This window comes from Myotis myotis, unplaced genomic scaffold (genome assembly GCF_014108235.1).
Source record: "Myotis myotis isolate mMyoMyo1 unplaced genomic scaffold, mMyoMyo1.p scaffold_m19_p_9, whole genome shotgun sequence".
NCBI classification, from domain to species: domain Eukaryota; kingdom Metazoa; phylum Chordata; class Mammalia; order Chiroptera; family Vespertilionidae; genus Myotis; species Myotis myotis.
In genome coordinates this window covers 23,435,748-23,450,024 of record NW_023416401.1, presented here as the reverse complement: position 1 = coordinate 23,450,024, position 14,277 = coordinate 23,435,748, and the positions used below count along the sequence as shown (strand labels likewise).

The window sequence follows — 14,277 nt, the reverse complement described above, 5'->3', positions numbered from 1 at the left end:
CAAGTAATTATTGTGTAGTATGATGATAATGATATCATCTATCTTTCTCCATTTACAATTATATGACCTTGGATTAATTACCTAACTTTTCAAGCCTCAGTATCCATGTATGTAAAATGGGAATACTGAGTTTTACCTTCCAGTCCTGCTAAAAGATAAATACATTATCATACCTGTAAAGCCCACAGTTTGGTACATAGGAACAGTTCAATATATGTCAACTCCTCTTCCCTTTCTTATTCGACATCCTAGTACCGGGGTGGGCAACCATTTTTGTGAGTGCATGCCAAAACCAGCAAAATCTCTCACTCAAAATTCTTCTGCGTGCCAACCCTAATTTTTTGAGAACATGTTACGCCTACTTGATATCTAAGATGTATGTATGGAAAGAACCTTGAAGAAATAATAAAATTCATTCAAGCGACAAAAACACAGTATATGATGATGAAAAATACATTTATTTTTTAATGTATACATGTACACTGATAGTCCGACAGAAAACTTTATGACTCCATTGTATATTATCAGTGGGACTTTTGCTGCTGCATCACTGATGACAGAGATTTTACATCAGGTTTATATTTCGTGACCTTCAGAGATATGCACGAGCTACTACTTTCATCCGTCAGGGTACTCCTATTACGAGTAACCTTAACAAAATTCATCACTGAGAACAAAGATTCACAAGTGTATGTGGATGAAACCAAAACACTGGTCCCATCTAGGAAGGCAGGGAGAGTTAAGGCAGAGGCATAGAAATTGCTCTTCCCCTCTGTTGTCAATCCATGTCTATGCTCTTTAAGATAACTTGTTATGTAAAATTATTTATTTATCTAAGATGCACCTACACTGAATTTATCTGAAAAATAAAAAAGTCGATATTAAGAAAAAAATTGTAAATGGAAGATTATAAGAGAGGGTTTCGCGTGCCAGCAAAAGTTACTGGTGTGCCATGTTTGGCACGCATGCCAGGGGTTGCCCACCCCTGTCCTAGTATAATCTCCTCCAGGGTAAGAACTATTTATCATTCCCATAAATCACATAGTAGGCATTTAGTATATGTTTATCCAATATGAATGAATGAATGAATGAATGAATGGGTGGTAGGTGAAGCTTGTTATATTCTGCAGTATCTCATACCTGCACCAATTGTTTCCAAGATGGGGGTCCTGCCCAAGGCATTTAAGTTCACTGTGGAAGCCTTGGTAGGAATGACTTCTTTCATTGCAGCAGTTATCAATTCTTCATCAGATGCCTCTGTTTCCACATCTGTTCAAGCCCTATGTCAGAGCACCTGGAGCACCCACCTGTGGTGCTGGGCCTCTTCTTTCTGCTTCCTCTCTCATGTATCCAGCGACTTGCTCCTGCTGGCTTTCTGCTGGGCCTGTAAAGTTGTCCCCATCACCCCCATCCTGAAAACTAGCACATTGATGTACACATGCAGGGATCATGGTGATTACAGGTAATGGCCTCTCACTTTTGCTAAACACTTTATGTAATCTCATTTATTTCTTATAGTACCCTTTAATGCAGGCACTCTAATATTCCTCCTTTAGAATTGAAGGCACTGAGGCACAGAGAGGAGCAATAAATTGTCCAAGGACCACAGCTACAGAGCTAATTCCTTGCCTTCCAGCCATGCTTTTGAGAGAAGTCACTTTATTGGTTGCACTTCCTTGCATCCCTTTAGGCCTGGCCTTCCAGGACTGATGTCTCTTGGCTTCCTTCCTGTTTCTACAGCTGAGCCTCTTCTGTCCTGGTCATGAGTTCCTGTCTCTGTGCTTTCCCTTAAATGTAGTGTTCCACAGGGTGCTGCTCCCATACCCCTCATGCTCTCTGTTCTCTCTATGAATGATTTCGTCCAGTCTCATTATTTTAATTATGACCAGGGATGATGATGACTCCCACACCCATATCTCTTGCTTGGACAGTTCTACTGAGCTCCCAATTAACTAGCTGCCAGAGATAGTCCTGTGGATTGCCACAGGCACCTTAAGTTCAAGACGTTCTTCCTGAATTTTTGATTTCCGCTAATGGTCCCACCATTCATTTCATCACTAATAGCAGAAAGATTGTGTTGGATTATTACCTTTTCCTCATTTCTTCCCCCACCCCATCCACATATCTCATCGATCAAAATGGCCCTTTCAGTGTATCACCTGAATATTTCTTGACTATATATTTCCCACTGTCATTATTAGCATTGCATCAACTCTCACCAGTTCTCAACTGGACCCTTGCAGTGCTTTTGCAGGGCAAGAGAGGTAAAACTTTTATTTTGGAGCATGACATAAATGCAGAAAGGCACACAGTAATGGAATATAATAACATTAAGAGCATACTGATCCAGATATAGAATGTATCAGCACCGCAGAAAACCTTCTGTATCCTCTCCAAGTCCTTAATTCTCCATCCTAAAAGCATTCTAACCATTGGGCAAGTTTTTCCTGGTTTTGAATTTATATAGATAGATTTATAAAGTATGTATTTTTTGTCTTATTTCTTCCATTTGAAATTATATTTGTGAGTCTCATCCATGTGTGTATAGCAAGAGTTCATTTTTCATTCTGGAATAGCATTTTTTATATGTATTCTATTCAAAATGCATCTATTCTATTGCTGACAGACATCTGGGCTGTTTCCTCTTTTAGGTGTAATGAACCATGCTACCATGAATATTCTATATGTGTTTTTGGTAGTATTGGGCTCAGTTTGTCTTGGAGACACAAGTAGGAGTGGAATTGTTTTTTTGGGGGGGTTAGATGCATTTTGCCAGACAGTATTCTAATGTGACAAATTAATATAGTCAGTCTTTTAACATTAGCCATTCTGTCAGGTATATGGTGATAGTTCATTGTGGTTTTATTTTTTTATTGAATATACTGGGGTGACACTGGTTAACAAAATTATACAGGCTTCAGAGGTACAATTCTACACATCTTATGTACACTATATTGTGATGAGAACCTTTGCACAAGGGCCAGAGGAGCATCTTTACACATATATATTTTGTTATTTACATAACCTCTTTTAGAATTTGCTTATTCAAGTATTTTGCCTTTTAAAAAAATTGAGTTGTGTTTTATTGATTTATAAAAGCTCTTATAAATCTCCTGGATATGACTCCTTGATACATATATCCTATATAATAAAAGCTTAACATGCAAATCAACTGAACAGCGGAACGACCGGTTGCTATGACGCATACTGACCATCAGGGGGCAAATGCTCAACACAGGAGCTGCCCCCAGCCCGCAGGCCCCAGCCCAGCCAAGGAAGGTGCCAGTGGGGGCCCCCTGATCGCCCTGCCGGTCACCCCACAGAGGGAGGCGACTAGCAGCGGCAGGGGGCGTGGGGCTGGCAAGCGGGTGGTAGCAGGTCAGCCAAGGCGGGTGCCAGCGGGTGTCCCCCAATTACCCTGCCGGTCACCCCACAGATCGGCCCTGATTGCCAGCCAGGCCTGGGACACTACCCATGCACAAATTTCATGCACTGGGTCTCTAGTGTATGTATGTGTGTGTATATGTGTGTGTGTGTGTTTGTGTGTGTGTGTTTGTTTGTGTATATATACATACATACTAGAGGCCCGGTGCACAAACATTTGTGCACTCCAGGGGTCCCTCAGCCTGGCCTCTTGGAGTGTGGGAAACCTTGGAGGATGTCCACCCCAGTGGGAACCCTCACCCCATGGAGGTTTGGCCAGCCTGGGTGAGGGGCTGATGGCTGTTTTCAGGCTGGCCACACCCCCTTTAGGGTGAGGGCTCCCCACTGGGGTGCCTGGCCAGTCTGGGTGAGGGGCTAAGGGCCATTTTCAGGCTGGCCAAGCAACCTGGTGACATAAGCTCCCAGCCTGTCCTTTTTTTCTTCTTTGTTTTTTTATTCGGGGATTTATTTACCTTCTATAATTGAAACTTTGTTGCCTTTAGTGGAGGCCTGTGGAAAGCTTGGCTTCCTCCATCACCAGGGGCAACCCACTTTTACTCGCTCCAGCTCCGTGGCCACGGCTGGCTGAAAGCAGGTATCTGGGGTTTATTTACCTTTTATAATTGAAACTTTGTTGCTTTCAGTGGAGCTCAGAGCCGGGCCACAGCAGGCAGGGAAGCTTGGCTTCCTCCATCACTGGAGCAAGCAAGCTCCTGCTCGCTTTAGCTCCGTGGCTGCCGGCCGCCATCTTGGTTGGGTTAATTTGCATATAGCCGCTCTGATTGGCTGGTGGGCGTGGCTTAAGGTGTAGCAAAAGTATGGTCAATTTGCATGTTTGTCTTTTATTAGTGTAGGATATATATATATAGGGTGTCCCAAAATTCATGCAAGATTTGAATTTTGCGTGAGCATTAACAACAACAACAACAAATAAAAGCCTAATTTTGCTTGGTTTATTGAATCAGATTCTAATATCTGTTGTCCTTTGATTTCAATCCCTTCAATTTGATAAGCATTACCAAGTACCAATTATGGCCCAGAAGCAGGGACAATGAAGACCAATGAAGACCATGGCTTTGCATATGTGCCAGCAAAGCCGTGGAGGCCATTTACCCGATGTGCTATTCCATACATAACTCTATACTGTATACTTTATGAATCAATAAAAAATTTACAATTTTTAATTATAAACCTGTGTTTTCCATCAAAATTACTTCTTGCGTGAATTTTGGGACACCCCATATCTCCAATATTATAAAAGGGTAATATGCAAATTGACCCTAATGGCAGAACGACCAGTCACTATGATGTGCACACACCACCAGGGGGCAGACGCTCAATGTAGGAGTTGCCCTCTGATGGTCAGTGCACTTCTGCAGGGGGAGTGCCGCTCAGCCAGAAGCCAGCTCATGGCTGGCCATTGCAACGAAGGTGGCGGGAGCCTCTCCCACCTCTGCAGCAGTTCTAAAGATGTCCAACTAATGGCTTAGGTCCGCTCCATGTGACATTCCCCAAGGGCTCCCAGGCTGCCAGAGGGATGTCTGACTGCCAGATTAGGCCCGATTCCCCAGGGAGCAGGTCTACGCCGTCAGTAAGACATCCCCTGAGGGGTCCCGGACTGCGAGAGGGTGCAGGCCGAGCTGAGGGACCCCTGTCCCAAGTGCACGAATTTTTGTGCACCAGGCCTCTAGTATATATATAATGTTCTATGGCTTCTCTGTTCTTATAATTGATAGTGTGTTGATGAATAAAAATGGTTTTAATTTTAATGAAATCTAATTATCAGTCTTTTCATTTGTTTAATTTTTTTGCCATATTTAATAAATACTTGCATTCCACATCAAAAGGTTACTTTCCTATGTTATCTTTTAGAAGCTCTATTATTCTGCATTTCATATGTATGTCTATGTGAGTCATCTGGAATTGATGTTTATATAAGGTATCATATAGAGACCAGAGTTCATTTTATCCATATGGATGTCAGTTGACCTAGTACCATTATTAAAAAGATAATTTGCCCCCAATTTATTGCTGTTAAACATTTGTAATTTATCAGGTGTCTGTAAATGTCTGGGTTCATTTCTGGATTCTCTGTTCTTTTCTGTTGATCTATTTGTTCATTGCTATTTAGGTATCTTATTGTCCTGATTAACAAGTAGCTTTATCATAAGTCTTGAAATTATTCCTACAACTCTGCTTTTTATAGAAAAAAATCAACAAACAGCAATTATTTACTTGCTCACATGTCTGTGGGTGAGCTAGAGGTCAGTTGATCCAGGCTGGGTTGATCAGAACAGCTCTATTCAAGTTGTGGGTAGAATAGCTTAGATCTCTGCTCTGTTTTTATTCTGGGACCAAGAATGGAAAGAGCTGTTATCCAACTAGAAGACTGTTACGATGATGACGGAAAGATCAAAAAGGAAATCCCTGGAGCACGAGCATTTAAAAAGGATGCTAATTTTAGAGCAGTTTTAGGTTCATAGCAAAATTGAATGGAACGAATCCGAGTTCCCATGCACTCCTGCTCTCACACACATGCTCTTGTTTATCAAGGTTGGTTTAACTCTACTAGGTTTCTTGCATTTCCATAACGATTTTTAGCCTCAATACATAAGTTATAAAACAAAATGGCTTTGGGGGTTTTGAAAATTTGCACTGAGTCTTTAGAGTAATTTTGGGAGAATTTTCCACACTTAATAAATTGAATTGTCCAACCCAAGAATGAGGAATGTCTCTTGATTCATTAAGATTTTTAGAAAAATTTCTGAACAATGCTAAAATGGTTTCTCTATTTTTGTTTGTTATTTTTGTGGCATTGCTACATTATTCCTTTAAATAAGTTTTATGTCCATTTTCTCAGCTCTGTCACACACACACACACACACACACACACAAACACTAGAGGCCTGGTGCACTCGGCGGGGGGGGGGGTCCCTCAGCCTGGCCTGTGCCCTCTCGCAGTCTGGGACCCCTCGGGGGATGTCCACCTGCTGGCTTAGGCCCGCTCCCTGGGGGATCGGGTCTAAGCTGGCAGTCAGACATCCCTCTGGCAGCCCAGGAGCCCTCGGGGGATGTCTACTCCTCGGGGAGTAGGCCTAAGCTGCAGTCGGACATCCTTAGTGCTGCTGAGGATATGGGAGAGGCTCCCGCCACCACCGCTGTGCTGGCAGTCGTCAGCCTGGCTTGTGGCTGAGCAGAGCTCCCCCTTTGGGAGCACACTGACCACCAGGGGGCATCTCCTGCATTGAGCATCTTCCCCCTGGTGGTCAGTGTGTGTCATAGTGACAAGTCATTCCCAGTCATTCTGCTGTTAGGGTCAGTTTGCATATTACCCTTTTATTATATAGGATAGAGGCCTGGTGCACGGGTTGGGGCCGGCTGGTTTGCCCTGAAGGGTGTCCTGGATCAGGGTGGAGGTCCTGCTGGGGTGCTTGGCAAGCCTGGGTGAGGGGCTGAGGGCCGTTTTCAGGCTGGTCACACCCCCTTCAGGGTGGGGGTCCCCACTAGGGTGCCTGGCCAGCCTGGGTAAGGGGCTGATGGCTGTTTGCAGGCTGGTCAAGCCCCCCAGTGGGGACTCTCACCCCATGGGAGTGTGGCCAGCCTGAGTGAGGGACTGAGGGCCATTTTCAGGCTGGCCACAGCCCCTTCAGGGTGGGGGGCCCTACTGGGGTACCTGGCCAGCTTGGGTGAGGGGCTCATGGCCGTTTTCAGGCTGGCCAGGCCCACGGGCTGGAAGCAGGTATCTGGGATTTATTTAACTTCTATAATTGAAACTTTGTAGCCTTGAGCAGAGCTCAGGGCCAGCCAGGGCAGACGGGAAGCTTGGCTTCCTCCATTGCCAGGGCAACCCAAGCCTCCTGCTCACTCCAGCTCCGTGGCCGCCGCCATCTTTGTGAGGGAGTGATGGAGTGATGGAGTAAAGGAGTGACAGTTAATTTGCATATTACTCTTTTATTAGGATATATATGTGTTTATTAGGATATATATATGTTTTATTAGGATATATATGTGTGTATATATATATATATACACACACATATATATATACACACATATATATATATATCACCACTTGATATTATCTCACAGGTTACTGAGTCTCTTTATTTCTTAATAATTTCTCCCTGTGTAATTCAGATTTCTGTTTATCTGTTTTCATGTTCAATGATGCTTTCTTTTATACTGTATGAACCATTGCTAAGCCCAGAGTAAACTTTTCATTTTAGATGTGGTACTTTTCATTCCTAAAACATTACTTTCCATTCCTCTGCTGTGATTTATTTGTTCTCTCACCCTGTCCAAATTTTCTTTAAAACCTTCAGTACATTTAAAAGTTATCACCTTCAGATTTTAACATCTGAATCATCTTGGATTCTGTTCTTTTGACTGTGTGTGTTGTGTGTGTGTGTGTGTGTGTGTGTGTGTGTGTGTGTGTGCGCGCGTGCGCGTGCACGTGTATGCCTGCCTCCTTCACAAAAGAACTGTTGTTAATAAAATTGATTATGTCAATTTGCTTTAAATGGTATTGAATTGTATCCTGGTAGGCAGTTAAATTACTGGCCCATCCTTCTGGAACTATCAAAATTGTTTATTCTTTGTATGAGTGGATCTGCTTCAATTTTCTCAGTCATCTTGGTGTGTGGTCCTTACTTTCAGATGTGATGCTCATTTCTGTGATTGGTTCTTTCTGGGGTCGTGACTGAATCTCCACTGCACCTGGACCAGGAACCAGTGTTTCTCAGCCTTGTGCAACCCCAGGCATTTCTGTTTAGCTCCCAGCCCTGTGTCAGCTACTCTCTTTTAGACCTTACAGAGTTTTGCTTTGCTTATGTACAGGCCAGCGATCTTCCAAAGACTGGCAGTGGGTTCCCAGGTGTCCTCTCTGACACCCTGCCTTACAAATTCCAGCCACCTCAGCAACCCTAAAGCTGGGCTTCTGCCTCCTCAATTGAGCAAGATGGCCATCCTCTGCTTGGACTTCACCTTCCTCTCCTGGGGGCTAGAAGCCACCCTCAGGACACTCTTTGGTCCATCTGGGATGTTGTCAGATGACAGTAGAACATGACAGCACATGTTAGGTAACAGAACCAAAGCTCCTTCTAGGATGTGGCCTTGCGTTTGCTCTATCTATGTGATCCTTTGAACTCTATAAAGATACATCTGGGAGGAAGGTGGCCTGGGGCATCGCCTACTTTTTCTATGGCCCTTGTTGAACCAGTGGAGAAACTGAGGCCCTGAGAAGGCAAGGGGCTTGTCCAACAGCCTTATGGGGAATTAGAACTCTGTCTATACCTAGTATTGCTTACTCCTTTCCATGGTTCTTGTCTCTTATACTTAAATACATTTCCTCAAAATGAAAAGAAAATGTTAAGGAGTCTTAAGAGTTGCCTTTGGGTGTATGGTGAAATTTCTCAGGAGCAGGGGGTGGCAGCAAGGCAGATGGCACAATGTATATTAGGAAGAAAGAATACATATTTTTTTAGGAGAAGCATTTGGGTGCTGGGCTCCAGGAAGAAGGTATGTGAGATCCCTCAGAACCCTCTGAATGTGCTCACAAGCATTTTCTTGATTCTCATTCAACCTGTGGCTGGCAGCAGTTAAAAAATTGTACTATCGTTCCTTATTTATTTTTTGGAGGTACTATACTTAAGTGGTTCAAAAATCAAAAAACGAAAAAGAATATACAGCTGACCCTGAACAACAGAGGTTTGAACTGCGCGGATGCACTTATATGTGGAGTTTTTTTCTCAATAAATGCTGTAAATGTATTTTCTCTTTCTTGTGATTTTCTTAAAAACATCTTTTTCTCTAACCTATTTTGTTATAAGACTACAGTATACAGGGTTGGGCAAAAGTAAGTTTATAATTGTTCGTATGGTAAAGAATACAAGAATTAATAAAAACAAGAATAAACTGTGTTTAGTGTATTCACAACTGTAAACCTACTGTATAATATACATAACGTGTAAAATATGTGTTAATTGTTTATGTGATTGGTAAGGCTTCCAGTCAAAAGTAGGCTGTTAGTCATTCAGTTTTGGGGGAGTCAAAAGTTGTAAGCAGATTTTTGACTGCACGAGCATTAGTACCCCCAACCCCTGTGTCGTTCAAGGGTCCACTGTACACTGAACATTTGTCCTTCTGTTCCTCATGCCAGCCACACGGTCCCCTGCCCTGGAGATGATAGTGTTACCCGTGTTACTGTTTTCTTGTGAATCTTTCCGGAGGTGTTTATGTGTGTATTAATCACATCCCCGTTCCACTGTCTTCTTTTTCTTGCATGAATTGTAACACATTACACAAGCTTTTTTAAGTCTTACTTTTCCTTGCACGCAATCCGTCTTGGACATCTTTCTGGATTTAGACTGAATGAGCTTCCTCCTTCTTTCTAATAGCTTCGGGGTGTTCCACTGAATGGATGAGCCACCATTTACTTAACTGGTTCCTATGGATGAGCATTTGGTTTGCTTCTAGTCTTTTGCTACCGAACAATACTGCAACGAATAACCTTGTGCAACAGTCCTTTCACTGTGCTAGCATGTCTCCAGTATCACTTCCCAGGCCTGGGGTTGCTGAACATTTTTAACGTTGATAGATATTGCCAACTTATTCCGCATAGAGGTTGCACTAATTTACATGCCTACCAGCAATGTGTGAGAGCTGGCATCCGCTTTGATTGTTGCATTTTCAAGCTGGAAATCATTTTATATAGCACCTTTTCCCTTTCCCCTATGCTACGGATAAAGAATCTGAGGCTGGGAGGTAGGACCAAGATCATGCTGATTGTGAGTTGCAGTGCCCTAGCTGCTCAGCCTGAGGGTCGGCAGAACCTCAGGACACCCAGATGTGCGTGGCCCCCGGCAAAGCATGTCCTCGCATGCTCACCTCATTAGAGAAGCACACAGAACCTGCCTCAGTATCCAAAGCTCTCCGTAGGGGTCTCTTTTCCAGGCTGCATTACGATATTTGCTTCTCTTAAAATAAGAGTTAGGGTAGCCACTGGCAAGCCAGCTGTGGCCTAAGAAAAACTAAGCTGACATCCAGGCTGGGCAGAGCTTATAATTAGACCCTGGGAGACGTGCAGAAAGGGGTCACATTGGCACCTGGGAGCAGAAGCCTCTTCAGGGGACAAAAGAAATGTCGTTCAAGATTCTTTACCTAATGACATCCCTATCTTAGTCAAAATGCCCCTGTATGTGGCATCTCCCACAGTGCCTCTGACTCACTCATCCAGGTAGAGAGGGCACACGGTCTCCTCACGGCGAAGGGGGACTCCTGCCGACACCCCTGCTTCCCCTTGAACGCAGTGTCCCATCGCTCAAGCACCAAGGACAAGGAGCGTCTTCCCAGTGGATACGAGTCGTGGTTCTGGAGGGAGGCCACCTGAGCTTGGGTCTCAGTCCTGTCATTAGGACTCAGAAGTTATGTGAATGTGAGCCAACCAGTTAATCCCTCAGCCTCAGTATCCCCGCTTGTAAAATAGGGAGGGAAACATTAAGCCTACTCGCTAGGATGCACTAGGTGATGCTGCATGACAAACCAACAGCACGGGTTACGTTTTGTTCACGTGACTTGGCCATCAGAGCTTGGATAGGGCTTTACTCTATGCTTGGTCTTTCTGTCTGAGACCCAGGATGGTAGAGCAGCCACCATCTGAAATTTTGCGGGTGACCGTGACAAAGAGAAACAGCGGTTATGGGGAACCTGAGCACTGCCTCTGAAAATTTCTCTCTAGGAAACAGAAGTGACTTTTCACTTGTCTTTTAGCAATGAAAGCAAGCCCAACATCCCTGTGAGTTGCATGGGTCACATGGCTGTCACTTACCTGGAGCAGCTGCCTGCCTCCACACCTCCTCCTGGTGGTCTCAATGGGTATTGCTGCCTGTTCTCTGCTGTGGATGGAATATGGTGTGCCCTCTCTGGGCCCTGACCTTTTGACAGTGCAGTTCTTGTTAATGCCATTCCTGACAACATCCCTGCGGGGGAGGTGTGGGTAGTTACAGCCCATTTTTCAGGTTATAAAACTGAAACTCTCAGAGACGAAATGTCTCCTCAAGGCACACAGCAAAATAGTAGGGGAGTATTATTTATTGAGCAGTTATCTTCCTGATTTATTCATTCTGATAGGACATTGAGGCCGCAGGACATTAAGCAACTGGTTCATGGACACTTAGCAGGGTAGTGATGGAGAGACTTTAAAGTCAAATAGAGAGAACGAGTGAGTCGGCACCCTGACGGGCAAAGGACTGTGAGTGTGGGAAGTGTAGAGCAGCCCAGCCACCTCTGGCCCTTGCACAGCGCACACGCTTACCCACAGGGACTGGGTCTCTGTGTCTTCCCCGGGGCAGGGAGCTGAATGGCCGCAGGGAGGCTTGTGTGGAAGTTCCAGAGAAAAGTCATTTGTGATGTGATGATATATTAATCTAATGAAGAAATTCCCTCTCTCTGATGGAATTTCAGGAAACCTTGGCTCTATGTGGCCCTGTTTTTCAAGTAGCTTGAAATCTTGGGAGGCTCTGCTCATTCCAAGACTAGTCTGTTCAGTGTGGGCTGAAGGCACAAAAACATCTTGTTATTTTATAGTTTTCTAAAATTCTTAAAATGATACCAGAGACTAAAGACAACTTTGAACCTACAGTCTTATCACCCAGCACCTCTGAAGTTTCTTTGCCTTTTTAAATTCATCCACATGTGCATGTGTTTGGCAGAGATGCCATTGGGAGAAAGTACCATTTTTATTTCACATGTTTTTTTAAGTTAATGTTACATTGCACATATTTTGTGCGTTCTTTGATGGCCTCTGACATATTTACATTTAACAATTTTAGACATGAATGAACCTACCTTTATTTATTTATTTAATTGATTTCAGAGAGGAAGGGAGAGGGAAAGAGAGATAGGAACATCAATGATGAGGAGAATCATGGATCAGCTGCCTCCTGTACACCCCCAACTGGGCATTGAGCTGCACCCCAGGCATGTGCCCTGATCACTCAGCCACCGAGCCACACTAGCCAGGCCTGTATTGGTTTTCTATTCCTGCATAAAAATTCCCAAAACTTGGTGGCTTAAGGTAACGCGTGACTATCTTAGAGTTCTGCAGGTCTGAATCCTGGGCACGGTGTGGCTGGGCTCTCCAGGGGATCCCGAGGCTGAAATCAAGGTGCTAGCCAACTGGATTCTCACCTCTGGGAACCAGGGAAAAATCCGCTTCCACTTTCATTCTTGTTGTTGGCCAAAATCTGTTCCTTGTGATTATAGGTCTGAAGTCCTCATCTTTGCCGGCTGTCAGTTGAGGCCACTCTCAGGTTAGGGTTGGGGTTAACTCCAGTGATGTGAGGCTGCACACACACTCCCATGCTGTCTTTGCCACTTACTAGGGGCCTTGGGCATATCTCTCGGAACCTCAGTGTTCATATCTATAAAATGGGGAGAAAAATACTTTTGGTTCTAGTTGTCTGACAGGACCTTTGGGCGCTGCAAATATCTCCAAAGCTTGTGATCCAGATGCCTCTGGCTTGGGTCCTCCATATCCTTCCCTGAGAACCTCACAATCTTAGGCAGGGGTCCTCAAACTTTTTTTTTTTTTTAAATATATTTTATTGATTTTTTACAGAGAGGAAGGGAGAGAGAGATAGAGAGTTAGAAACATCGATGAGAGAGAAACATCGATCAGCTGCTTCCTGCACATCTCCCACTGGGGATATGCCCGCAACCCAGGTACATGCCCTTGACCGGAATCGAACCTGGGACCTTTCAGTCCGCAGGCCGATGCTCTATCCACTGAGCCAAACCGGTTTCGGCGGTCCTCAAACTTTTTAAACAGGGGGCCAGTTCACTGTCCCTCAGACCGTTGGAGGGCCGGACTATAGTTTAAAAAAAACTATGAACACATTCCTATGCACACTGCACATATCTTATTTTGAAGTAAAAAAACAAAATGGGAACAAATACAATATTTGTATTTGCATGTGGCCCGCGGGCCGTAGTTTGAGGACCCCTGATTTTAGGTCTCGGGGCATCTGGTCCTGCAAGACTGTCCACATCTTACTCTGCCTCGATCCTTCTGTATTCAACTCCAGAGCCTGAATTCCCCCTGCGGGTGATTGCAATTCTATACCCCAAGCCCAGATCCACTTGTTCCTTCCGGGGAATCGCTTCTCCCCACTGGCTTTGTTTACTGAGCTCTGGACGGGCAGCAAGTCCTGGAGACACATGAAGGGGAGGGGATCTGTGTGCCTGAACTGGTCAGGGAGGGGCCCTCCAGCGACGAGCACCGTGACATTTCCCGAGGAGAATCATGACACGTCCCAGGGTGGCATCCATCATTACTGACTAACCGACATTGTGTGGGCACCGACGCCTACTGCTACAGCAGTAACCTTTCCCGCCTCGCTCCCGTTCTTGTTTGGATAATGTACCTTACAGCTCAAGGATTTTCCCCGGAATGAGCAGGAATGACTCACGTTACTGCCCTAACCCCCCATGGAAATGTATCTCGGCTCTCTTCCTTCCCAGTGTGATAAATTTGATTATAACTTGCGGATGGCCGCTCGTGGCCGTGCCGCGGTTTAAAATGCACTGAAAGATTCATTCAGCTAAACCGAAGTTGTCAGGTGGATTGCCAGAGGGAATTCTTGTTGCAGACACAAGTTGTGTTATGTCTGCTCCAGCCTTGTGGCAGCTTTCAGGTTGCTGTGCGGCACCGGATCCATTAATCAGTATGGCCCGCCCCCCGCGCTCTGCTCCGCTCCGGGCTCCTTGGAGGCACAGTGTATGTCTCCGTTCCTCACCTGTCTCACGGTGTCTGGCATAATATGCCCTGAATAATTGATTATTTTTTATGTTTTCATT

At 44.7% G+C, this 14,277-nt stretch overlaps 1 protein-coding gene across 1 annotated transcript in view; it reads left to right on the top strand.

The window, feature by feature from the left end:
- Positions 1-14,277, top strand: part of PTPRT (protein tyrosine phosphatase receptor type T) — a 682,122-nt gene that overhangs the window by 140,028 nt on the left and 527,817 nt on the right. The window lies entirely within an intron of this gene.